The sequence below is a fragment of the Triticum urartu genome, chromosome 3, assembly GCF_003073215.2.
Source record: "Triticum urartu cultivar G1812 chromosome 3, Tu2.1, whole genome shotgun sequence".
Lineage (NCBI taxonomy): Eukaryota > Viridiplantae > Streptophyta > Magnoliopsida > Poales > Poaceae > Triticum > Triticum urartu.
Genome location: NC_053024.1, coordinates 401,310,356 through 401,336,913, shown reverse-complemented (window position 1 = coordinate 401,336,913; position 26,558 = coordinate 401,310,356).

Sequence of the window (26,558 nt, the reverse complement as noted above, 5' to 3'; positions counted from 1 at the left end):
AGTACGATGCTCTTCTGAAAGGGATGCTCGTCGTAGCAAGTCCGTCAGCGGCTCCGGCACCCTTGGGTCTTCGGAAACCGCCACCGAAGTACGGCCTTCCCATGAAGGATCCCTCCTACTTACCTCCAGAATCGTCTTCGGCTATAAACCGGACAGTTCGGGGACTCCAGTCTTGATCCCGGAACCTCGAGTGACAGAGGCGCCGCCTTCACTTAACGCCTTCTCCGTTTCTTGTACCACTTGGTGTTCGGGAGGAGCCCTTCGGGACGATACCTCGGTATCATCCCCCCTATCGGGCAATGGGGCCAGAGAAGGCGTATCACTCTCCATCATCTCCGGAAGAAGATCTCTCGAGGAGGAGAACGATTGAGAAGCACCAGGCATTAACCTGTGTGGATGAATATATCGGATGATTACTTCACTAATAGGAAAATAATGAGGTGCCCCGGCCACATTTACGTTTTGCTGTGAGGTTCGTCCTCATCATCGTTCGCCCAGCCCAAGCCGCTCGATGACAGTGTTTTTCCCTTTTTGGAAGACTTCCCCTCCTGACCTTCGGAGGCGGCCCTCTTCTTGCCCTGGAAGGCTCCTTCTGCACTTTGGCCCTTGGGTAAAATGGTTTCGGTTTCCCTGAACACGGCCACCTGGTACGGTGTCGGAACCAGCATCCTCGTCAGCAGGTCGGTCGCAGGGCCTTCGGGAAGAGGCGCCGGACACCAGATCAGCACTGCTTTCTTTATCCAGTCCTATACAGGGACGGATTGTTCAATATCTTGTTAAGAGATACCTGGATGGAAGGTGCTTAGGTACCGAGTACTTACCGAAGTGTCCGGATGATTGCAGTCAAGGCCAACGTCTTCGGTAGTGTCCGGCCATTGCTCTCATTCCCCGAAATATAATTTCCACATTCCTTCGTGCATAGTGCCGAAGAAGTGCTGTAGGGTCCGCCGCCCTTCTGGGTTGAACTCCCACATACGAAGAGGCCGCTGCTGACATGGCAGGATCTGGCAGACTAGCATTATTTGAACGATGTTCACAAGATCGATGCCCTTCTCGATATGGCTTCGGATGCGACTTTGCAGAGTCCGCACTTCATTGACGGATCCCATGTCCAATCCCTTATTGACCCATGAAGCAAGCTGAACTGGAGGGCCGGGTCAGAACACAGGTGTAGCCGCCCACTTGGAGCTCCGCGGCTCGTTGACATAAAACCACCCCTGCTGCCATAGGTCTGAAGATTTGGTAAAAGATCCTTCGGGCCAAACCACGCCGGCCAGTTTGCCTATTGTGACGCTGCCGCACTCTGCCTTCTCCTCCTCTGCCACCTGCGGCCTCACATCAAAGGTCTTGAGCCACAAACCGAAGTGCGGAGGAGTCCGGAGCAAGGCCTCACACGTGACGATAAATGTCGAGATGGGGAGAATAGTGTCCGGGGTCGGATAGTGAAAATCTAGCCCATAGTAAAACATGAGCCCCCAGACGAAGGGGTTAAGCGCAAACCCTAGCCCGTGAAGGAAGTGAGACACAAATACAACCCTCTCGCCAGATCTGGGGGTCAGTATAACTTGCCCTTGCGCCAGAAGCCGTTGAAAGATTTCTGAGGTCAGGTACCTCGCTACGCGAAGCTCCGCAATGTCCTCCTCTGTGACAGAAGAAGCCACCCACCAGCCCTGACAGTTGTATCCAGACATGTCTAAGGCTGGTGGTGATTGGAACCCGAGGGTTGGAACTTGGGGTGGCTGGGGTTGAGGAAGGAGCAAGCACAAGGGGAGAAGAAGAGACATGCTCTCTATAAAACAGCCCTGGATATTGGTCGTGTCTCCCAGGGTCTCTAAACTTACCTATAACCAAGGAGTTGTACCCAGGGGACGGTTGGGTTACCCACGCCCGCATCAATGAAAATCCCGTAAATAAAGGGACACGATCTCTGCCCTGACGAGACATGCCGGTAAGACCGCACCTCGAGATGTGGGGCGGCTCGCTAGCTGACGATTGGAAATAGCAACCGGGTAGGTCCGGATATACTTCCTTTGTCCGAAGACTATTCTAGAGTTCAGAAGGGGGGAACCCGCCTTGCAATGCCAAAGACAAATCTGCGCGCTGAACTCCTCGTCATTGAAGCCAGGTTCAGGGGCTACTGAGGGAGTCCTGGACTAAGGGGTCCTCGGACGTCCGGCCTATTATCTATGGGCCGGACTAATGGGCTGTGAAGATCGAAGACAGCACCATGTCCGGATTGGACTCTACTTGGCGTGGAAGGCAAGCTTGGCGACCGAAGATTCCTCCTTATGTAACCGACTCCATGTAAACCCTAGATCCCTTCGGTTTCTATATAAGCCGAAGGGGATAGTTCGGAAAGGACAACACATATACTCATTACCATATTCATAGGCTAGACCTCTAGGGTTTAGCCATTACGGTCTCGTGGTAGATCAACTCTTGTAACACTCATATTCATCAATATCAATCAAGCAGGACGTAGGGTTTTACCTCCATAGAGAGGGCCTGAACCTGGGTAAACATTGTGTCCCCCTCTCCTGTAACCATCGATCCTAGACGCATAGTTCGGGACCCCCTACCCGAGATCCGTCGGTTTTGACACCACCAAGGAGGAACGACGACCACCATTAGGCCGAGGGGGCTGGGGGCTTCCAGGAGCCACGCGCCATCACTTGCATCTTGGGTGGTGCTCAGGCCCCAGCTTCCCAGCGCATCTTCAAGCAGTTCTCTCATGAGGTGAATGCAGCCCTCCCCAAGCTCGAGGCCACACGCCCGCTCAGATGGTCCAAGTACGCCATCACCTTCAGCTCGGCGGACCAGCTCAAATGCGCAGCGACTGCCGGCGTCCTCCCGATGCTCTGCTCACCCGTCATCAGCAATGTCCAAGTCACCAAGACCCTCATCGATGGTGGCAGCCTTCAAGTGCCCTATGATCAGTTGCAGCCTACTAAGCCCTTTTCAGGAGTGACCGACGGCTCCACCACCCCGATAGGGCAAGTTCGTCTCCCTGTCACCTTTGGTCAGTGCGACAACTACCACACCGAGCTCGTCGACTTCGACATCGCCCACATCTGTCTGCCGTACAATGCCATCCTTGGGTACCCAGCGTTAGCAAAATTCATGGCAGTGACCCACCATGGCTACAACGTCCCCAAGATGCCGGGAAGCGACGGAATCATCACAGTCCCCTGCGAAGAAAAAGATGCGGTGTGCTCCCTCGAGCGCGCCTTCCAAGCTACAGCAATCGAAGACCCTGACAACGAGGGCGTGCAGTACCCTCCTAAGTCCATCCCCAAGAAGAAGAAGCAGCTACTCCGCACAGGGCCTTAGGGGAGCGGCGCCTCTATCGGTGCCACCCCAGGATCGGCGCTCGCACCTGGGGCGCCTTCCTCCCTCGCATAGGAAGGCGCGCCTGGTGCCCTCCTCGGGCAGGGCTTGGGGGCTCTCTTATGGAGGGCCTCATACCTGGCCAACATCACAAGGGAGGCGCTTGGGCACCACGTGGAGGCGTGCTTCGCGACACGTTTCCCTCAGGAGGGAACCGGGCGAGGAGCGCCCGACGCTTAGGAGTTCATCATCAAGGCCACCTAGGAGCTTCAGGAAGCAAGGGCGATACGCGGCGGCCTCCGCCCACCTAGTGTAGCTCCCCACCCGGACGAGGGTGGTGAGATGCGCGTCTGCATCGACATCCCAGGGCTCAACAGGGCCGCATCTCTGGAGCGCTTCTGGCCTTCGCGTGCTGGCCGGTGTGAGGGTCCACGTCACATCTACATTCGCATGTTGTTCGGCCTGTCGAGTGTGGCAGCCGCCTTCCAGCGCAATCTACGGAGCATCCTGGTGACCCACGAGGCCAGGCACCACATGGTCCTGGTAGAGATGGAGACGGTCCTCAGGGAGCCACCTGAGCCCCTAGAGCCTCCCGAGGCTCAGGGTCTCGACGGCTCATGAGGAGCGACTTCTTCAGTGCGCGCCTTCAGCTACCCCAACGCTCCTTCGACAACAAAACCAGGTGACATTTTCCAAGTTCATTCAGCTAGGTGCGCCCACCGGGCTGCATCATTCCCAGGTCGCCTGGGCCTGTCCCTGCGGCATGTATCCTTTTTACGCCTTTAATCTTACTTTACTGGGGGCGCCCCTCTGGCTGCATCATCCCCAGGCCGCTCGGGTCCGACCCAGTGGCATGTATCATTCTTGCAATTACCTAAGCTAGTTTGCTTCCCATGCATAAGCTATCTATGGTCATTACCTGCTTGATTATCACCCACCACGGGAGCCACGCGCCAATCGTCTTTCTTCAGGATCCTTCGCATAAGAAGGCTAGGCACGGCGTCTGTGCTCGGGTCCGTCCCTACAGCGTCGATAAATCCAACGGCTGAGCTTTGTCTGGCGGGCCGGTCCCGTTCACGTCACCTCCTGGGTTGTTGGTGCTTGGCCTTCTCATGCGATAACCTCAGGAGATTCGCTCGGCACAGGTTGCCTAACCATCTCGCAGGACCACCATAGTAAACAAGAACCAAGACCAGGCGCAACCCGCCTTGAGGTAGGGCCTCGTGAGTCCCGCGCTAGCTTACGAGTGCCCAGACACACCTCATCTAGCCCTACCATGCAAGCCACGTGTCAGGGCGGGGCTGTACACACCCCGGGGGCTCCACTCAGAGGGAGCCCTCATCCACGCACTAGTGGAAGCACCGTGCTCGGTGCTGGCAGTCGACACTACCTAGGAGCGGCTATGCCCATGCAAGCGCGGAAGCGCTATGCTCCGCGCTGGTGATAAACAACTGAGGGCAGCCTCATGGCCGTATCAACCTCAGGGAGCCTCTGACCTTAGTGTCTAGCCTCATTGCAACACCTCCCCTCGGGAGAGTCGCGCGAGGGTGCTGGGCACGGGGGCTGCGCTCGGGTCACGCCCAAGTGTACGCCACCCTGCCAGGTCCCTCGGAACTGGTCGTCGTGCGCCCTCCCAAGTGGAGCCAAGGTATGAAGGTCGTTTGAATGTCAAGGGGGACTCCTGAGCATCGCGACTCAAGAGCCTAACTGGCCACGTAGCCCCTCACTCCTTGGTCCATCCTGGCGATCCAGACGGTCCAATGGCGGCTGAGGTATGCGTGGGGTCGGTCCCTGCTGACGTAGAACACTAGGCCTACTCCCGCATCTCCTTTCTATAAGTTGTCTATGCGTCAAGGGGGACTCCTAAGCATAGCGACTCAGGAGCCTAACTGGCCATGTAGCACCTCACCCCTCGGTCTCATCCTGGTGATCCGGACAACCCAACGAAATCTGAGGTATGCGCGGGGTCAGGCCCTACCGATGTAGAGCGTAAAGCAAATGGGAAGGAAATCGCAAAAATTCAAGCAAATATTACAAGACATATTTTTCTTCGATACCAAACGCAAGTTTAAACGCCTCCACGAGGCATGGTGCATATCGCAGGAGCTAAACAGGAAAGGAGCCGCTAGCAGGTCATCTCGTCATCCCCGGACGACCATGTCGGAGTGGAGCCAGCCAGAGATCAGCTCCAGGCGCCCGGCCACCAGGCGACGGTCGGTGCCTTGAAGATCCTCCCGCGGCAAGGTTAGTGCATAAAGAGCGCGCTCCAGGATGTCGGGGGAGGCGGAAGAATCCGGGGTCAGCAGAGCAGCGGAGGAAGGAAGAGGCAACATTGTCACGATGGCTTGGGAGGCTGAGGGCTCCTGAGCTTTGGGGACCTCAGCAGCCGAGCCAAACGCCGGCGCCTTTGGTGCCAGCGGGGCCATGGGGGCTGCCTCCTCCAGAGGACGCTCCCCCAAGTTTCGTGAGGATGATCAGGCGGGGGAAGCGCGAGCACCGCCACTGTCCTTCCCTACGGATGAGGGAGTGGACCCTGCAGGCGATTTAGTCCCGAGCAGTACCGCCGTGTCCTCCTTACCCTCTTCCCCATGGGCGTCGGCCTAGTCAAGCAACGGAACGCGTCAAGAATCAGCAGCAGAAGCAGGAACAAGGCAAGACAAGGATACTTACTGGTCCACCGCGGCGTAGTCCCTCTACTTCCTAAGCTTGAAGCCTGAGAGCCTCCCAGCCTGAGGCACGGGCGCAAGGGCTCTAGGCAGAGAAGAGGGGGCAGCAGGCAAGTTGGAAGCATCTTCAGGTAGTGACAGAACGGGGGCGTCGTCTCGGGAGACCAGCGCGACCTTCCTCTCGTCGGAATCCCGACCGATGACTTCCTCCGGGGACTGACCTTGGACCTCGAGGAGCCCCCCTGCAGTACACAGCTCCTCCTTTTCCAAGGGGACATCGGCCTCATCATCATCATCATCAGGCAGGGTGCGAAAGATGTCGGCCTTGCGCAAGGGGGAGGTCTCCCCCGCCCCTTCGCGGGTCGCCTCCGAGTCATGCTCTTCCTCTCCCTCCTCGCGAGACTCGCCGGAAGACACGACCACCAGAGTTGTCGCCACCGGGATGTTTGTGGGCGCAGGCGGCACGAACCCGCGCTCATCAAAGACGAGCATGGCGGCGGCGACCTCTGCCACGTCCTGGCGATGGAACAAGGAAACAAGGCCATCAGGCGGGTACCCTTGGTCGTCCCCGACCAGGGAACGAAGAGTTGAGTGCAATTCCTCATTGGAGAGGGGCTCCGGGCATAGGCGGAGGTCGTCCCCTTCGTCTCCAAGCTTCCAAGGGAGCCACGCGCTGCGCCATGAATTCTTTGGCTATTATGGCCCCCGTCAGTTTCGTTGTTCTTCAGTCGTCGGGATTCAGGTCAGCAGTCATCCTCTCCGGCATGTGCGTCACCCGCGGGTTGGTGAGCTTCGCACAAAGCCATCCCTCGTGGGACACAGGCATCTCCGTCGGCAGCACCAGCCGAGGGTGGACGCACTTGGCGTCCATCAGGACCCACTTGCTCCTGAATCCCTCGGCCTTCTTCCCGGCCTTCGAGATGGCATTGGTCTTGTTGGCCGCAACGAAGCCAACGCATCCTGAGCAGGGGCCCTCCTTAAGCCGAAGAAAGAAGAAGTGGCGTAGCAGTGCCACGGATGGCATCACTCCGACGTATGCCTCACAGTAGAAGGTGAAGATCGACAGGAGAAGGACGGAGTTGGGATGAATATGGAGGGCGTGGATCTTATAGTGACTGATGACGGAGTAGAAGAAGTCGGAGAAGGGGGGCTGCCAGGGGCCTCAGGCTCGGTGGAGCTGACCCGGAGCACAGTCTTCCTCTTCTCATCACCCTCCGCCGTCATCAAGCACATGGCGACAAGGTTCTTCTCCGACACGCTCGGCGTGTCGAGTGCGGGCTCATACCAGGATGACGAAGGAGTAGCCCAAGCTTTCTTGGGCGCCATCGATGGCAAGCTCGAAGGAGGATCTTGGTGGATCTGGAGTCTCTCGAAGGGAGGGGCAAGAAAGGGGATCTGGAGCAAAACGAAGGAAGGTAATGAAGGCAAATACAGCCCGCTCCAGTCTTTTGTCAGTCGAGCAGTTGCTGAGGCAGCGCGAGGAAGCAGAGAAACCCATGTCCAATCAATCGCCACACGTCAAGCGAGGCCGCTGGCTGTTGGGGCCCGCGGCGCTCCACACTTGCCCCTTGGCTTCGCCTCGAAGCCAAGTCCGGGCGCGCCTTGGGCCCGGGGGCTACTGTCGGCGTCCTGGGAATGGGGGTCCTCAGACTTGCCTGCCTGCGGCCCACGGCGTGGCTCCACCATCGGCCCTGTATGGCCCATCTTCACCAACAAAACACTCAAGACCCTCGTGAGGAAGATGATGCAAGGCCTCCTCGGGGGCGACCTCACCAGGCTGGCTCGTGAGGAGCGGAGAGATCAAGGCAAGGGGCGCCTCGTGAGGTTGCTGTGACGCAAGCCATGACAACTAGGGCCAGCCGGGCACTAGCGCGCGAAGTGTCCTCATTTCCTCTTTGGTGCTAAAGAGGCAAGCGCAGGCGCGGAGTCCCAAGGCATCAAGCAAAGGTTTCCATATCGGTGCAAGAAGACCAAGACCAGCAGGACGGCAGGACGGAGGTCACCGTGGAGCCCAGGACGGCGTCACCACCAGAGCCTTTGGCAGGCGATGACCATCTTTTGTCAGGATAGCCTGTACTAGCTGTCCCCCTTCAAATTGGCAGTTGTGGGATCCCTTCCTGCCTAATATTTGGGAAGAAGACCCGGGCCTCTATATATAGGACTAGCCACCATCATAGGGAGGCATCTCATCTTGGACCAGATCCATTCCACCAAGGCGACCACACAAACTCGCCAAGCACAAGAACACCTCTCCTTAGGAGGCTGTTCTTCCCTTATAACTATTCATCCTCAGCCTAAGAGGCGATCCATCACACCACACTAGAGTAGGGTATTACACCACATCGGTGGCCCGAACCAGTATAAATCTTGTGTCCCTTTGTTCTGCGAGTTCGACGTGCTGAGCCTTGAGATTATGGTGAGGGCGTGAGCTAGAGGGAGGAGAGATCTTCGTGCGCACCCTAGTGTTCGAACCTCAAGGGTTTTGCCAGAACCCTAAATTTGACAGGTCTGAGTGTAGAAGGGTTGATGTTGGTTCCGACTCGATTCAATGCTTCGGAGGCATTTCATCAAGGTCTTGAAAGCATACTGGTACTTCCCTGCATCAGTCGCGTCAATCGATTCTAGCTTCTGAGATCACCGAGTGAATCATGATGTAAATCTTTGAGAGAATTGTAAATCTTCGATGCGATTGACTGCTCTGCCGTTTCCGGATGTCACAGGATTCAAAATTTTGCAGAAGAGCGCGGGACGGGGCGTGGCGCAGTAAATGGAACAAGGAGATAGGGATGCCTCGATCTTCACGCTGCCTTTTTCGCCACATAATGAGTGAGCGCCTTTTACCGGATGTGATAGGATCGCTCGGTCCCACGGGTCAGCCACTCGGAAGCGGGCCCATAAAAAGCGTCGAGGCTAATGCGATGCACTATGCGCCTCATTCGATCCCTTTTCTCTCCATTTCTCCACCTCGTCTCCTCCTGCTCACCTGGCCCTCACCACATTCCTATCAAGCTCTGCCGCCATGGTAAAGGAGAAGACTACGGCTATGGAGCGCGCAAAGAAGGCGGCGGCGAAGGGCAAGAAGACGGCTCGGGGGTCGTCGTCGCGGTCCGGTCTGCCGCCTGGCTGGATCTAGGGGAACTACATTTGCTCCACCATCTTGAAGGATGACCTGGAGAATCTTGCCAACGATGGTATGATTGCTCATGGGTCTTGGAGGCTGCCGGAGGGGGAATCCGAGCCACAACTGCGCGAGGTTGAGCGCGTCCTCCGCACCACCCACGTCAAGCAAGGTTTTTCCCTTCCCCCGCATCCATTCTTTTGGGGTTTTCTAAACTTTTTGGCGCTCATATTCATCATTTCCCTCCCAACACAATCTCGTATCTTGCCGCTTTCATCTCAATGTGTGAAAACTTCCTAGGGTGCTAGCAGCACTGGGGCCTGTTCAAACATATCTTCACCTGTCATTCCCAGTCGGGGAAGAAGGCTAATTCGAGTGATGAAAAGACGCACGTGATCCAGATGTGCGGGGGGTTATGAATCCAAACTGGGGGTAGAAGTACTTTTCCTCCCATGACATTTCCCGAGTCAGTTAGGAGATGGCAGTCGACCTGGTTCTACTGCAAGGACATCCCGACTCTTGGTCAGTCAACCGGCCTCCCCCTTTCACTATGGAGAGACTCCGCCAGCCCTCTTCACAGATTGTAACCACATAAGAGAAAGGTGAGGTGTCCCTTTTAGTCGACGCGGTCGTTAACTTAGTCCGGGAGGGTGTGACTGACATGGATCAGTTGGAGGTGTTCCTCAATCGATGTATCCAGCCTCTTCAAGCTCTTGACCATTCGATGCGGATGTACTCAGGTACTGAAGACACAACCCAGATCCACCTAGAGGAGGTCTCCGAGGAAATGGTGGCTCAGTGGCTACGGAGCATCACCGGGAACAATGACAACCCGCGTGGAGCCATGAGGATTTTTCCATTCGATGCCGACAATGCTCCAGAAGAGGTCAGACATGCTTTGCCGAGTGTACTTTTTCATTGAACAATCGTTCTTGAATCCGACTGATATTTGTAACTTGTGCCTTACAGATTTTCACCAAGATGTACTTAATGCCAAATGGGGAGCAGCACCAGGAGGGAGTGGAAGAGTGATGGCAAAAGCGCTGACTGGCGATATGAAGATGATAGCGACGAGGCCAGCGAGGACTTTGGTAGCAGCGATGAAGTTGACTCACCGTCCCGCTCTGAATGATGCTCGAAGCAGTCGCAGGATCCCGCGGGAGGGCGCAGCAAGGCAGTTCCATCAAGTGCAAAAATCCCGAAGCGCACTCGGACCTCGACTCCAGAGCCATTAGAGACGGCTGCGAAACAGCCCAAAATTGTTCCACTGAAGCCCTAGAAGGCTCTGCCCAGGATCAAGGTGGCCGTGCCTGTTGCTTCAGCGTAAGTGTTTCTTCTGTTTGTATTTTGTTTCCACTGCGAACTTCTTCTCTAGGTTGACCGAGTGAAATTTGGAACTTTCAGTTCTGCTACTTCTGCAACATCCATGGACGTCGACGAGGAGCGGGGTGACGCGGAGACCGCAGACGCAGCCACTTCTCGTGCAGGTTTGATTCCATAGTCCTGCTTTTGCTCTTCTGACAGTTTTGGTGAGAGACTGAAACCTTTTTGTCGAGTGTTTTGCAGTGTCGACAAATGTTATCCAGCTTCCGGACGATGATGATGAAGTGCCTTCAAGGAATATAGGGAGAAGGGGTAGGACTTTGAGCAGGAGGGTGCCCGCCAACAAAGCACCTCGCCCAACATCTGAGCCTGAAGTTCAGCAACTTGGTGATCCAATACAGACTGTTGTCTCGTTTGCTGATCCTTTGTTGACTTACCAGCCTTCGGCGTCGACTTCTCAGGCTCCCGGCCCGATCGTACAACCTCAAGCTCCAACTCCACCGCCCACATCATCGGTTCCCTCATATGTTCCGTTTGCTCTGCACCACATCCCGGAGGACCAAGTGGGAGCTGCCAAAGAAGCTATGATCCAGGCGGGTGTTATGATGGAGCAACTGAAGGTGGTGTATGACACCAGGAAGGCTGCCTACGATGCCAGCTCTGCTCTTCAAGCTAATGTCCGAGTAAGTGGGATTGTAAGTTGATCTCCAATTGGTTTTCCAACTCGATTCTTGTTCTGTTAGGATATGCTACCTGAAAACTGCTGCTTTATTATTCGTAAGATGTCAGTCTGCGCCTTGCATATGTACACCCACTGGGTGCTTCTTGTAGTTGTGTAGCTCTTGTAATTGTAGGTGTGTAGCTCCTTTCACTCGAATTAGAAAGGTTGTGTCAAGTGAGTTCTTGGTCCAGTGGGGGCATGCTGAGTGCACCCACTGGGTGTAGTCCCCGAGACCGCTGTTGACTGCGGGCAGTCGATGGTGGTCTTAGAATAAATTTTTTGTCTTTTTACTCCTTCCGCTCAGGCTGGGCATACCAAGCCAAATGGAAATCAAACCAGTGGGGGCACACTAAGTGCACCCACTGGGTGTAGTCCCCAAGACTGCTATTGAATGTTTGATTCGGAAACAGTCTTAGAACTCTTTCACTCGGAAGTAACTGATCTTTGTTCTGTCGACTGACTTGTCTTGTTGTTGATTGCAGAAATTTTGTGAGCTTGGCACCAAGTACGCTGATTTGGAGAAGGAGAGGATCCAACTCAAGCTCGAGCTGGATCTTGCCAAGGAGAACTTGAAGAAAGCCCAGGATGAAGTAGCTGTCATGGGAGGTAACAACTTGGTGACTATTCGCCTTGTCATTTTTCCTTTCCATCCTTTGAACCGAGTGATTTCACTCAAGCAGATGTGCATAGTGAAAACCGCCAACTCCAAGCTCATCTAAGGAATGTTATTTCTTTAGACAAAATGAAGCAGGCTTTGGAGCAGAAGGACCTTGACTTGACAGCAGCGTAGAAGACGGCGCGTGAGAAGACCGAACTTACTGACAGGAAGCTGGCTTCAGTCGGAAAATTGGAAGAGGAGAATGCCAAGCTAAAAACTACTGTTGACGAAGCGAACAAGGAAGCTATCCAGTTGAAGGAGGAGAAGGTGGCCTTGGTTGACAAAGTGGATGTTCTCACTCGGAAGAGAGATGAACTGGAAGCTTATCTGGGAGGTCTTGCCAAGAAGATACTTCTCATGCTCGAAGGTACTTTTCCTCATCTGACTGGATTCAGAAAACTTCTTCACCATGTTGTCGCTGACTCACTATTTTTCACCTTGCGCATAATTCTACCAAAATTTCAAAGAGGAAACCGGGCGCATCGAGACAGGACTGGACCCCATCAACTCCCCTATCAAGGATGAAGCTGGCATGAACGTGCTACGACTAGAATCTCGCCTTGCTAGTGTCTTGGACTACCTTGCCCGACTAAAAGTAGCATTGTCGCGGATCTACAAGGAGTTGTGGCCAGAGGATGTGTTTCATAATGATCTTGAGTCACTGATGACTCGACTCAATGACATCCCTGACCGAGTGCAGGCATGGAAGAAGTCATCTACCTATTGCAGTGCTGATGTGGCTCTATCTATTTTTCGTGTTCACTTCAAGGATGCCAAGGACGAAAAGTTGAAAGCTCTTCAAGTGGCTAACACCAAGAAGCTTCAATTTCTGTCTTTCATGGAGACCTTTATCGACGTAGCCACTCGCATCGCATACGGTATTGATTTGGACACATTTGTCGAGCCAGCAAGTCCTCCTCCCGCCGAGTGAAAAACTTGATAACCTGATTTTATTTGCCTCGGAATGCTGAGTGATTCTGTAATCGTTAAACTCTTTCGGGCCTGACGCCTAAGTACTTATATTCGAGGTTCTGGATTCATCCGTACTTGGTTGTTTACTTGAATACAATTGCTTTGTTTCCAATGCTCTTGGATTTTTTGACTTAGGCGAATCTGGGATCGCAGCTAAGCCTCCGAGTGAGAGGATTGCTCTTCACTCGGAGTAGACATTGTACTTGTGGCGCAGCTCAAAGTGCACCTAGACATTGTACTCGTGACGCAGCTCAGAGTGCATCCATACGTTGTACTTATGGCGCAGCTCAGAGTGCATCCAGATGTTGTACTTATGGCACAGCTTAGGGTGCACCTTCTTCCTTCCGAGTGAGAGGGTTGCTCTTCACTCGGAGAATGTTTTAACTTAGGCGAGTATGGGATCACAGCTAAGCCCCCGAGTGAGAGGATCGCTCTTCACTCAGAGAATGTTTTTTAACTTAGGTGAGTACGGGATCACAACTAAGCGCCTGAGTGAGAGGATTGCTCTTCACTAGGAGAATGTTTTTTAACTTAGGCGAGTATGGCATCACAGCTAAGCCCCCGAGTGAGAGGATTGCTCTTCACTCGGAGAATGTTTTTTAACGTAGGCGAGTACGGGGTCGCAGCTAAGCCCCCAAGTGAGAGGATTGCTCTTCACTCGGAGAACGTTTTTTAACTTAGGCGAGTACGAGGTCACAGCTCAGCCCCCGAGTGATAGGATTGCTCTTCACTCGGATTTTTTTTAACTTAGGCGAGTACGGGGTTGCAGCTAAGCCCCCGAGTGAGAGGATTGCTCTTCACTCTGAGTGTTTTATAGCTTAGGCGAGTACGGGATCGCAGCTAAGCCCCCGAGTGAGAGGATTGCTCTTCACTTGGAGAATGTTTTTTAACTTAGGTGAGTACGGGGTCACAACTAAGCCCCCAAGTGAGAGGGTTGCTCTTCACTTGGAGTGTTTCTTAAACTTAGGCGAATCAGGTTCGCGGCTAAGCCACTCACTGGGGTATTTTAGACACATGTTTATGCGAAAACAATCTTCATGAATCTGCGGGAATCATGCCTTTGATAAACAATCAGAAAAGTACTTTTATTACACTTCGATGATCCGAGTGTCTCAGGTATAAAAACAACGGAGTAGATCCGTGTTCCAAGAGTGTGGCTCGTCTTATTCCTTGGCCACATTGCAAAGGTGATACGCCCCATTGTGGAGCACCTTGGTGATGATGAAGGGACCTTCCCATGCTGGAGCAAGCTTGTGAGGCCATTTTTGGTGCACTCGGAGCAATAGATCTCCTTCCTGAAATGCCCGACCTCTGATATTTCGGGCGTGGAATCAATGTAGGTCTTGCTGATAGATGGTCGACCTGATCAGAGCCATCTCTCGTTCTTCTTCCAACAAATCAAGTGCGTCCTGTCGTTCTTGCTCAGCTTCGGCTTCTGAGAAGAGCTCCACTCGAGGAGCATTGTGCAGTAAATCGGTTGGAAGCACGGCTTCAACCCTGTACACCATGAAGAAAGGGGTTCGGTCAGTCGACCTCGACTCAATCGCCATAAAACAGATGGCAACTCAGTCATCCAAGCTCCGACTGCATGCTTGAGGTCACGCATCAATCGAGGTTTCAGCCCTTGCAGGATCAAACCATTTGCCCTTTCAGCTTGTCCATTCGACTGCGGGTGCGCAACAGATGCATAGTTGACCTGAGTGCATTGGGAAGCGCAGAAAGCTTTGAACTCATCAGAATCAAAGTTTGAGCCATTATCTGTGAGGAACTTCATATCGGAATATTAACTCTCTGATGAAACTGATGGTTGTGCTTGAGTCGAGGTTCTTGATGGGTTTCACTTCAATCCACTTAGTGAACTTGTCGACTGCTACAAGTAGATGGGTGAAGCCACTTCTGCCGGTCCTCAGAGGTCCAACCATGTCCAGTGCCCAAACAGCAAATGGCCAGACTAGTGGAATAGTCTTTAAGGCTGATGCGGGCTTGTCGGACATGTTTGAGTAAAACTGGCAATCTTCACACTTCTTGACTATCTCCTTAGCCATTTTGTTTGCTCGTGGCGAGTAGAATCCAGCTCGTTATGCTTTGTCCATGATGGTCCGAGAGGACGCGTGGTCACCACAGGTCCCCGAGTGGATCTCATTCAAGATCAGTCAACCTTCTTCTGGAGAGATGCATCACTGAGCTACTACGGTAACACTCTCTCTGAAAAGTTGTCCACTTATTACCGTGAAGGCTTTGGATCTACGGACGATCTGGTGGGCCTCATCTTCATCCTCTGGGAGCTCCTGCCTGAGCAGATATGCAATATATAGCATTGTCCAGTCGGGAGTGATTACTAGAACTTTCATGATCAAGTCCACTACTGCTGGTATTTCAACTTCATTCGGATTGGTAGCACTTATTGGTTGCGGGGGCTCCTTTGTAAAGGGATTTTCTTGTACTGACGGGGTGTGGGGATGCTCCAAGAACACATTATTGGGGATAGGCTTCCGAGTGGAACCTATTTTCGCCAAGTCATGAGCTACTTGATTCTTTAATCGAGGAATGTGATGGAGCTCTAACCCTTCAAACTTCTTCTCCAACTTTCCTTACTGCATTGCAGTACCCAGTCATGGCCGGGCTCCGGACATCCCATTATTTCATTACTTGATTGACCACCAAGTCTGAGTTGCCGTATACCATCAGGCGACGGACACCGAGTGAAATGGCCATACACAACCCTTAGAGAAGTGCTTCGTACTCAGCTTCATTGTTGGAGGAATCAAAGTGAATCTGGAGAACGTGACTGAGCTTGCCACCTCTTGGGGATACTAGAACCAAATCACCAGAACCATTTAGCATCTTGGATCCATTGAAAAACATGGTCCAGTGTTTCAAGTGAACTTGAGTCGGTTGCTGTTGCTCAATCCACTCAGCCAGGAAATCTGCAATTGCTTGAGATTTGATTGCCTTCTTTGGTTCGAACTTGATATCCATAGGGAGAAGTTCAATCGCCCACTTAGCCATTCGACCGGTTGCATCTCGATTATTCAAAATTTCTGATAATGGAGCGCCGCTTGTCGGCGTTCTGGGAACGGGGGTCCCCAAACTTGCCTGCCTGCGGCCTGCGGCGTGGCTAAAAGGGGGCCAAGCGCAGCCCATCTTCACCAACACAAACCCAAGACCCTCGCGAGGGGAAAAGCCTCGCGGGGCGGACGACGCGAAGCTTCCTCAGGCGCGGCCTCGTCAGGCTGGCTCACGAGGAGACGGAGAGATCAAGGCGGGGTACCTCACGAGGTGCCCGTGACGCAAGCCATGACGACCAGGGGCGCCAGGCGGGTGCCAGCCCGCGCAGCGTCCCCCCTTCCTCTTTGGTGCAAAGGGGGCAAGCGCAGCTAAGGCATCAGGCAAAGGTTGCCATTTCGGTGCAACGAGACCAAGACTAGGAGGACTACGAGACAGAGGTCACCATGGAGCCCAAGACGGCGTCATCACTAGAGCTTTGCGCAGGCGAAGACTACTTTTGTCAGGATAGTTGATACTAGCTGTCCCCCTTCAAATTAGCCCGCCATTGTTGGCTCCCTTCCCGCTTGATATTTGGGAAGAGGACCAGGGCCTCTATAAATAGGACCAGCCACCCACAGGGGACAGAGGGACGGAGCAAGGAGAGGCAGGGAAAGAGAGAGAGAGAGAAGATCAGAAAGAGAGAGAGAGAGAGAGAGAGAGAGAAAGGTGACTGAGCTCCTCCCAGCAGTTCATCACCCCAGCCAAGAACAGACCCTCGCGAGGCTGTTCTTCCTTGTATTGTTCATCATCATCAGCCCAAGAGGCAATCCACCACACCACACACTGGAGTAGGGTATTACACCACAATGGTGGCCCGAACCAGTATAAACCCTGTGTCTCTTGCGTTGTTCTTTCCTTAGTTCAGATCCTAGCAAGGCGGAGGGGTGCAGGTAGGTAGGAGGCGAAATCTCCGCGTGCACCCCAGTGTTCGAACCTCAAGGGTCTGCCGGAACCCGAAATCCGACATCGCTGATGACTGAAACCGAGTGGTCTGCGAAGTAATGTGCAACTTTCTTCGTGGTTAGATAAATTCCGTAGGCAAGCTTCTGGTAATGAGGATACCTTTGCTTGGACGGAGTCAAGACTTCAGAAATGTAGTACACCAGGTGTTGAACTTTGTAAGCTTTTCATAGGCATTCACTATGTAGTCATAAAGATCATTAATAGCAGGCGTTACCAGTAACGCCCCTATCTTAACTCACATTGAACCCTGTGTAACGGAGGGCGGGAGGGGCCTGGCACAATCTATATAAGCCACCCCCTCCTCTAGCACAAGGGTGCGATACCCTTGATTCTACCCAAACATACCACTCGACAGTGTCGACTCCTGATTCAGCAGTTTCGAGAGGGTCAACCCACGGAGAAGGACACTGATAAGGATGAGGAGAAATAGGAAGACGATGGTTATCCCAATGTCAATGCCACTTTGGTGATTTTTGCTGATGTCGAGAGCAAAAGTCGACTAAAGGTTATCAACAGAGAGGTGAACATGGTTGCTCCGAAAACTACGACGTACTTGAACTGGTCGAAGTCTCCTATTACATTCGACCAGTCTGATCACCAAGCGCACGTTGCTACCCTGGGCAGGCAAGCGTTAGTGGTTGACCCAGTTGTTGGGGGCACCCGACTGACTAAAGTCCTTATGGATGGTGGTAGTAGTTTGAACATTATGTACGCTGAGACCCTCCAGGGGATGGGCATTCCGATGTCCAAACTCAGTGAAAGCAACATGCAGTTCCACTGCGTCATCCCCAGAAAAAAGGCAAAGTCACTCGGACAGATTGCTCTTGATGTGGTTTTTGGTGATTCCAAGAATTACCGCAAGGAGAAATTGACGTTTGAGGTGGTGGATTTTCACAGTGCCTACCATGCTATTCTGGGCAGGCCCGGATATGCACGTTTCATGGCTCGACCGTGTTACGTATATCTCAAGTTAAAGATGCCGAGGCCCAGAGGCGTGATCACAGTCACATGGAGTCGGCAAAAAGCAGAAGAGTGCCTCCCGAAAGGCTAAAAAATTGCTGATGAGTAGATGGCAGTGGTAGAGATGGAAGAATACAAGAAGAATGCAGACCCGAGTGATTTGTTGCGAGCTAAGAAGCCTGCTTCGGAATTCGCGTTTCAGTCGGCCGAAGAGACAAAACATGTCCATATTCACCCAGAAGACCCCAATGCTGCTCTGACCCACATCTCAACAACACTCGACAGCAAATAGGAAGAAGCGCTCATCTAGTTCCTCCATGAGAACTAGGACATCTTCGCATGGAAACCATCAGACATGCCGGGTGTACCTAGGGGACTGGCTGAGCACCATTTGCATGTCAACTCGAAAGCAAAACCTGTCAAGGAACACCTCATCGTTCTGCCATGGAGAAGAGGAAGGCAATTGGCGAAGAAGTGTCTCGGCTCCTAGCAGCTGAGTTTATCCGCAAGATATACCACTCCGAGTGGCTCGCCAATGTCGTCATGGTCCCCAAGAAGGATGATTCACTCCGTATGTGTATCAACTTCAAGCATATCAATTGGGCCTGCCCGAAAGATCACTTACCTCTCCCCCGTATCGACCGGATTGTCGACTCAATTGCAGGGTGTGAGCGTTTGTCCTTTTTGGATGCATATTCCAGGTACCATCAGATCCGACTGTATGGTCCTGATGAAATAAAAACGGCCTTCATCACCCCATTCGGGTGCTTTTGCTATGTCACCATGCCTTTTGGTCTCAAGAATGCTGGTGCCACATTCATACACATGATTCAAAAGTGCCTGCTCACTCAAATCAGTTGGAACGTGGAAGCCTACATGGATGATATTGTGGTCAAGTCACGCAAATGTTCTGACCTGTTGGCTCACCTCGCTGAAACATTTGCCAACATAATAACATATGATATCAAGCTCAATCTGTCTTAATGCACATTTGGGGTCCCAGGAGGAAAGTTACTCAGTTTTCTCATTTCCGAACAAGGGATCGACGCAAACCCGGAAAAGATTGGAGCGATCCTCCGAATGATATGCCTTGTGGGTGTGCATGACATTCAGAAGCTTACTGGTTGCTTGGCTACATTGAGCCGATTCATTTCCCGTCTCGGTGAAAAGGCATAGACTCTTTACCAACTGATGAAAAAGTCGGATATGTTCGAGTCGACTCCTGAAGCTGAAGCAGCGTTTGTAGAACTCAAAGCTTTGCTTTCCACCCAGCCGGTGCTTGATGCCCCAGTCAGCGAAGAGCCTCTATTGTTGTATATCACAACCACTTGACAAGTTGTCAGCATGGTGCTCACGGTCGAGTAGGAGGAAGAAGAGAGAAAGAATGGAAAATAAAAAGAGAAGAAAGGAAAGAAGAAAAAGAAAAAGAAGAAGAAGAAGAAGAAGAAGAGGAGGAGGAGGAGAAAAGGAATCTTGACACCTTCGGCGTCGTGGGTTCTTTTACCCTGAGCCCCCACCCACTCCGAGGAGGGGAGGTGGTCGAGGCATTGGTCGAGCGACAGACGGTGTCGTCGCTGATGGATTGGATGATGCGTGCGCAGTCTGCCGTCGGGTGGATTACACTTCAGGGTGATTTTAGTCGGTATCTTCTATAGAACTTTGTATGTCTTTGACTCTAGGGCAGTGTCCTTCGGTAGGGCGTCTAGGTCAGGCCTAAGACCCTACCCTAGGTACATGTCATCGTCAGTGGTTAATACGTTCGAGGGGTATATAAAGATTTTTTATCTTGGGAAACAAGCAATCTGTAGAAAAAATGGAGTCCGGAAGGTACCCGAGGTGAGGTGGGCACAACCTCTTGTGCCCACCAGGGTGCACTTCCTGGTAGTTTCTTATTTTCCTAATTTTTGTTATATTCCAAAACTGACAAAAAATATTTTTGCGGATTTTTCGGAGTCCGTTTACTTACCGTATCACGTAGCTCCTTATTTTCATGATTCTGGAGTGTTCCGGGAGGACTCTTTTATGTATTCTTCTGGTGTCAAAGTTTGGATGATATTACTTTCAACATTAATGGGCGTAGCTGAGATATAATGTTTTTCGTTGCCCATTAACAACCTTCGGTTAGTGAAAGTGTGTTATATCGACTAGAGGGGGTGAAGAGGCGATTTTTTCAAATTCGTCATCGAGGAATTTCAAGGTGAGGAAATTTCTAAGTCACGAATGACTAGCAGTGGAATAAGTACTCAGATGCAAGCATAACAGAGTAGTAGCACAGTCATCATGATGAAAGGAAAACAATCACATAGTACAAATAGCGTAAACACAGGATAAGCAGGTTGAAGACAAAGTGACTGAAGAATTAGGATTCAGGAAACTGAGAAAGTCTTCAGTCAAAGTCTTCAAATAGTAACGATCAAGTACTTCAACACAAGAATGAGGAAATGAAAGGGTTGAGGAGATAGAACCAGTAGCTTGGTGAAGACGATGATTTGGTAGACCAGTTCCAACTGCTGCGATAGTCGTATGTCTGGTTGGAGCGGCTAGGTATTTATACCTGAGGACACACAGTCCTCACTGTATTCTCCTTGAGCTAAGGTCACACAGACCTCGCCCAATCACTCATGGTAAGTCTTCAGGTGACTTCTAAACCTTCACAAACTCGGTCACTCGGCGATCCACAATTTCCTCTTGCATGCTCTAGACGATGATGCCTAACCGTCTGGAGGATGCACAGTCCTCAAAGGTAATAAGCATCGGTTCCACACAGGAAATATATCTTCAGTGATGCTCAGTCACTTTGGTTTTGTAGGTGTTTGGGTTTTCCTCACTTGATGATTTTCGCTCAAAGTCCTCGGAGGATGGGATGCTCTCAATGAAAAGTTTTAGTTTCTCTCAAAGCAGCCAACTAGCTATTGGTTGAAGGGGGCGGATATTTATAGCTTAGGGAGTAGCCCGAAAATATAAGACATAAATGCCCTTCAATGATATGACCATTAGGTGGGTACATATTTTGGGACAGCTGGCACGTAGCACAATAACGGTCAGAAATTTGACTATGAAATTCCTCAGGGCTATCATGTTCCTCACTTGTACGCAATCCGCACTGGAAAATTCCAAACTCCTCAGTCAAAAAAAATTCCTCAGAGACCATAAGATCTTCATCTCTGTCACTGAAGAAATTGACTGAGATGTATGAGATTTCCAATCGCTTTGGGTAGGTGTAGGATTTTGAGATGAGCATCACTTGGAAACTTTTCCTTAGTTTTACCTCGACCCCCTTTAACGGTACGGTGTTTCCTATGACTCAAGAAAGAGAAAATGAAACTACGAAAACAAAAGTCTTCACGCTTCATATTCCTCGCATGAATATCAAGTCTTCACGGTCACACCAATTTCTTCACTTTCAAAGTCTTGAGAAAACCAAAGTTTTCAGCTGAAGACATTCATTTTTAGGGGTTGACTTTCATCCTAAATATCAAACTCCTCATAGACTTATAGACCTGTGTACACACACAAACACATTAGTCCCTTAACCTATAAGTCTTCAATACACCAAAATCACTAAGGGGCACTAGATGCACTTACAATCTCCCCCTTTTTGGTGATTGATGACAATATAGGTTAAGTTTTCAATGGGGATAGACATATGAAATGTAAATACTGATATTAAGGAATTTGATTGCAAGATATAGAAGAACTCCCCGTGAAGATGTGCATATTTGAGGAATTTTCTTTGGATAGCAAATTCACATTGTAGAGTAGAATCATGCATATCTCCCCCTATATCTTGTAATTCATACACACATTTGACATATGATATGAAGAATTTGAAATACATGATGAAATATGGTGACCGATGTAATTCAGCATGCGTGCAATAATATACTTGAGGAAATAGCATGCAAAAAAAGAGCAAAAGTATCAGACCACCATAGGACTTAAGTTTACAACTCGTTCCAACAAACACTTCAAAAGAGAGAGAGAGAGTTGTAACTTAACAAAAACGCCTATATAGAGAGACCGCTTGAAGACTAACTCAAATTTCTCCCCTTTGTCATCGAATGACCAAAAGGGATGAAAAATGAGGACTAACGCCCCTGAAGAATATCATCATGATGTCGATGGAGTAGCGCCAGCATTGTTGGGGTCGTCTATTGGAGTAGGGCCTACCGCGGTGTCGTTCAAATCTTCGGCTTCATCCGTCTCGCGTGATGATGAATATGAGCTGGCGACCGAATAAGGAACTTTAACCTTCTTGAATTTCTTCGAAGGTGGCTGAGAGCAGTCAAAGTCCTGTTGGAAGCCCATCTGTTTGAGATCTTCATCACCGTAGAGGTGAGACAATACAGCCCAAAACTTCATGCAAGTAGTAATGGTTCTTCTTCATAGTATTTTGCGTGATCGTCATGTTCGAAAGAATTGAACCAAATTGACGCTTGACCCACTTGTGATTGCCATCGACCTTCTGATTAAGGGTTAAGAGAAGCTCATGATATATCCTCACTCATGGAGCAGTGGCTTGAGGAATTTTCTTTGAAGCATTTGCGGCAGTATCATGTGTGGCAGAGTCGTCATTGGTGGAATATGATGCAGCTTTGCGAAAATGTCCATCCAATGGACGAGTGCCATCATCTATAATAGCAGCCTTGCCCTTCTCATCAGCTGAGGAAATGGTCCTTTTGAGGACTTCATTTGGGGGCAAGTAGCTGAGATGATTTTCAAAATCATCCTTGTAGTTGATAGAAGACCTTGATCTGATGAATCTCATGATCCAGGGAGCATAAGGCTTCAATTGAAATGGTGACAGAGCTACATTACCCAAAGTCCTCATGAAGTAAGCACGGTAGTTTATAGGAATACCATGTATGATATTGAATAGCAGATTCTTCATTATGCCAACAATCTCTTCTTCATCAGAGTTGTGGCCCTTGATCGGACTGAGGATTTTTCTTAATATTCTGTATACTGTCCTTGGCACATATAGCAGTTCCTTGACGAGGAATTTAGTCCTTGGAGCTTGGCCAGGCTTCAACGACTTCATCAACACTTGCATCAGATGATCTGAAAGTTCAGGTTCAGCATAGATGAGCCTTGCACCTTCAGTTGGAGGGCTGACTAGGACGGTGTGAAGTAATTCAGAGGCCGGAGCTTTGTATGAGTGTTTTCAGTCATCTAGTCTAGAACCCATGAATTGACATCTTCAACATTTCCAGTAATGTGCAGCATGGCAAATAATTGAAGAATGAGTTCTTCATTCCAATCGCAGATGTCGGTGCAGAAATTGAGCAGCCCAGCGTCATGAAGAACACTGAGGACTGGGGTGGAGCACGATAGAGACTCCATATCCACATGAGGAATTTGCTGATGCTCAAAGATCTTGTCCTTATCGAACAACAATGAGGAATAAAAGTTCATTTGTCCAGCAGTCCAAAAACGTATGCGTCGAAGTCGAGCAGAGTCATACGAATTGTAGTCGGTGAAGAAATGATGTTCAGCAAAGAAGTTATCAGCCTTGAACTTCTGCTTCTTGGAGTGAGGATTTTGTGGCTTGGGCTGTGAAGGTTAGTAGTTGAAGTCTTCACAACCTCGTCACGCACAACCTCTGGAGCCACATGCTGAGGATTTTTAGGAGCAGATTCATCAGCAACAGTCTTGGCCTCCATTTCTTCAGCACTAGCGGCTGGAGCTTCTTTAGGGATAGAAAGAAGTGAAGCTTGTTATTCTTTAGAGCCCGTATGAATTTCTTCAGTTTGGACAGGGGACTGAGGAATTTGTTGCAGAGGAGTGGTCAGTGGTGAATTGGGATGATGACTTTCCCAGTAGTCGTCATTCAGAATCGGTGTTGTAGACCCAATATCCACACCCTCATCTTCTTCACCAATTTCTTCAACGCCTGCCTCTTCAGTTGGGAACTGAGGCATGGGTGATGATACCAGCGGGGTTGAAGGGATATCATCCACTTCAATTTCTGCATCCAACTGCTTTGACATAGCAGCAGAGGGATCTTCTTCATCTAATTCACTAGGAATCACATATTCCTCACCAAAGGGAAAATTTTTCTTTGATGGCATGCTTGATATTGGAACAACACCTATGGGATGGGCATAAGAGCTCATCAAATTCTTCACTTTCTTTGGTGCTGAAGACTGTGAGGATGCAGGTGCTTTCCTTTTCTTCACAGCTACTCGCTCCACAGCTTTGTTTTTCTTAGCTTCTGATGCAGAAGGAAGATTGATGCTTGTCATTTGTGTAGGCGGAGTAGAGTAAATAGGTGCAATTTCATCAGGAACAACTAATGCAGTTGCCCTGGCATGTTCAGTTTCCTCAGTCATAGTAGTAGATGCATCAACTGGCCTGGCTTGTTCTTCAGGCGCAACACTAGAGGTTGCCCTGGCAGTTTCTTCAGTGGCTGGAATTTCTTCATCGGCCCTGGTGCTTTCAGAATCATCAACAACTTGATTTTCATCAGCTGTGCTTGCATGTTCTTCTGTAGGCTGAGTAGATGCCTGAGCCTGAGGAATGTCATGTTGCGATGAGGCTACAACATTTGGAGTGGATGTCTTGGTCAGCTTGATGAATCTGACTTTGTCTCCCAGCCAATCAACATAGTATCGGTCAAATTCATCACTGAGTCCCTTGATTTCTGTTTGTAGAGCTACAAGTTCATCAGGTGATAGCTTCAGAACATTGTTCTTCAGAAAGCGCTCTTTCTTGTATTGAGCTTTCTTCACTTTCCTCCCCTGTTCAAATTGCCATTTTTCTTCATTTATGAAGGACGACATATGACTTTGGCCAGGAGTGAGGTTCAGATCAAGTAGGGGAGTGTTTGGGTCCTTGTGCCAGATGTCAATGAAGTCAAGGATCAACTTTGGATCCAACATGAGGGGCACAACACTACCTTTGGCTCTAGTGGCCCTTTGTTGTCTGTCTCTGATGATTTCAGCCAATTCATCATCAGCTTCATCTTCACTTGATGGCACTTGAAAGGTGACCTACTTCTTGTGAGGACTTGGCCTTGTGCCTCGTCCAGCAGTGGCCTTTGTCTTCAGCAAGGTTGGAGCTGTTGAAGACAGTGGAGGAGCTAAAGAACTTGCAGATGCTCCTGAGGCAATAGAGATGCGCGTGGTCCTTTGGCAACATGCAAGATGCGCAGGTGCCGAGGATTTTGCAACGGCAGCTGAGGATTTTGCAGAGGGGGCTGGAGGTGCTTTTGAGGAAGTGGCGTATGGCACTGGCTGTGAGGGCTTTGAGGAACTTGGCCGTGAGGGTATTACAACTAAGGATGTGGGCTTGTGTGAAGGCTTCTTGGGCATAGCCTTCTTGGGCTTGCTAGCAGAGGCCTCAACAGCGTCAGCAGCAGAATCTTCATTGAATTTCTTCACTGCTTCTTTGGCCAGTTTGGCCAACTTGGCTTGCTGCTTTGCCCACTCCTTAGGAAATTCCTCACCTCTTCTGATGCTAGAGGGATTAGAAACTTGGCCTGGTGCCAATGGACGTCTTGGGCATGGAGGGTGTACTCCGATTTTCTTCATTTACTTGGGAGTCACATATCTATACTCCCTCCATTCTCTGGCCCAACTGCTCTCAATCCATTGTATGCGCACCTTCGCTGATTTTTGTTCTCCTTGCCATGTCTGGCTTCATTAGGAGTGCAATATTCCTCATAAATGTCATCAGGAATTTCAAAAGCAGTGTGTGCTTCAGGTCTCTTTCCTCCCTTCTAAGGTCTTTTGCCATCAGCCATTTTCTTCAGCTAAGGATTTTGAACAATATAATTCTCTGATGAGGTATGCATTTTTTCTTCAAGGAATGCTGCAAATGAGTTAAGTTGATGAGAACCTAGAGATTCAGCAGTGGACATGTGTAGCTATGAACAGAGTATAGGTGCGAAGAATTTGGAGAGGTCATATGCATTCTCAGAAGTTTTTGCAAAAAGAATCAAGTTTGAGGAATTTGACTAGGAGCATCTTGAGGAATTTCACTAAGCAGTCTTTGACTTAGGTTCCAGAGTTGTATAGATTGAAATTCCACACAGTTGAGGAATCTTGAAGAAAAATGTTGCTTAGAGAAACAAATCAAGGAACGTATGCTTGTGTGGTGTTTAAGAGTGTGGAAGTTGAAGAATAAACACCTTTTGAAGATTTTGTGGAAGTCATTAGAATCAACAAGGGTAGTAAAACTATATTTTATTTACCCTTGAAGAAGAACACGACGAACTGGGAGTTGAAGATGAGAAGTTTGTCAGTTCAGATCTGCCACGCCCTAACTTGGCGGCGGAAGACAGCTACGGCGGTGGCGGAGTGAAGATTTCTGCGGTCGGCACGAGTATGACGACGATGAGGTCGAGGCAGTGAAGCTCTTCCTCGCCGGCGACGATGGAAGGTAACGGTGACGCTAGGTCAGAGAGCTAGAGCAAGGGGAGTGAGGTCGAGCAGGGTAAATGAGGTAAGAGGAGGGTGAGGGGTATTTATAGCCAAGGTGAAAAACCGCTCGTCCGAGGAAAATGGACAAACGTGCCCCTGACCCTTCTCATCCTAGCGACATGTGTCAGCCATGTACTATGAAGAGGAGATCGTGTGAGATTGTGGGTGAATATAATAATCTTATCGTGGGATGCGGAACGGTTTGAGCGGCAAAAGCCGAAAATTGAGATATGAAAATTTTAATGTTTCATTCGCAAATTCTTCAGGTAACAAGGGCACAGTGGAGATTTTGAACAGGTTTCAAATAGAACGCACAAGAAGAATTTGTGAACAGACTGGATTGAGTTTAGCATAGAAGGGGAAAGGTCCGATCACATTC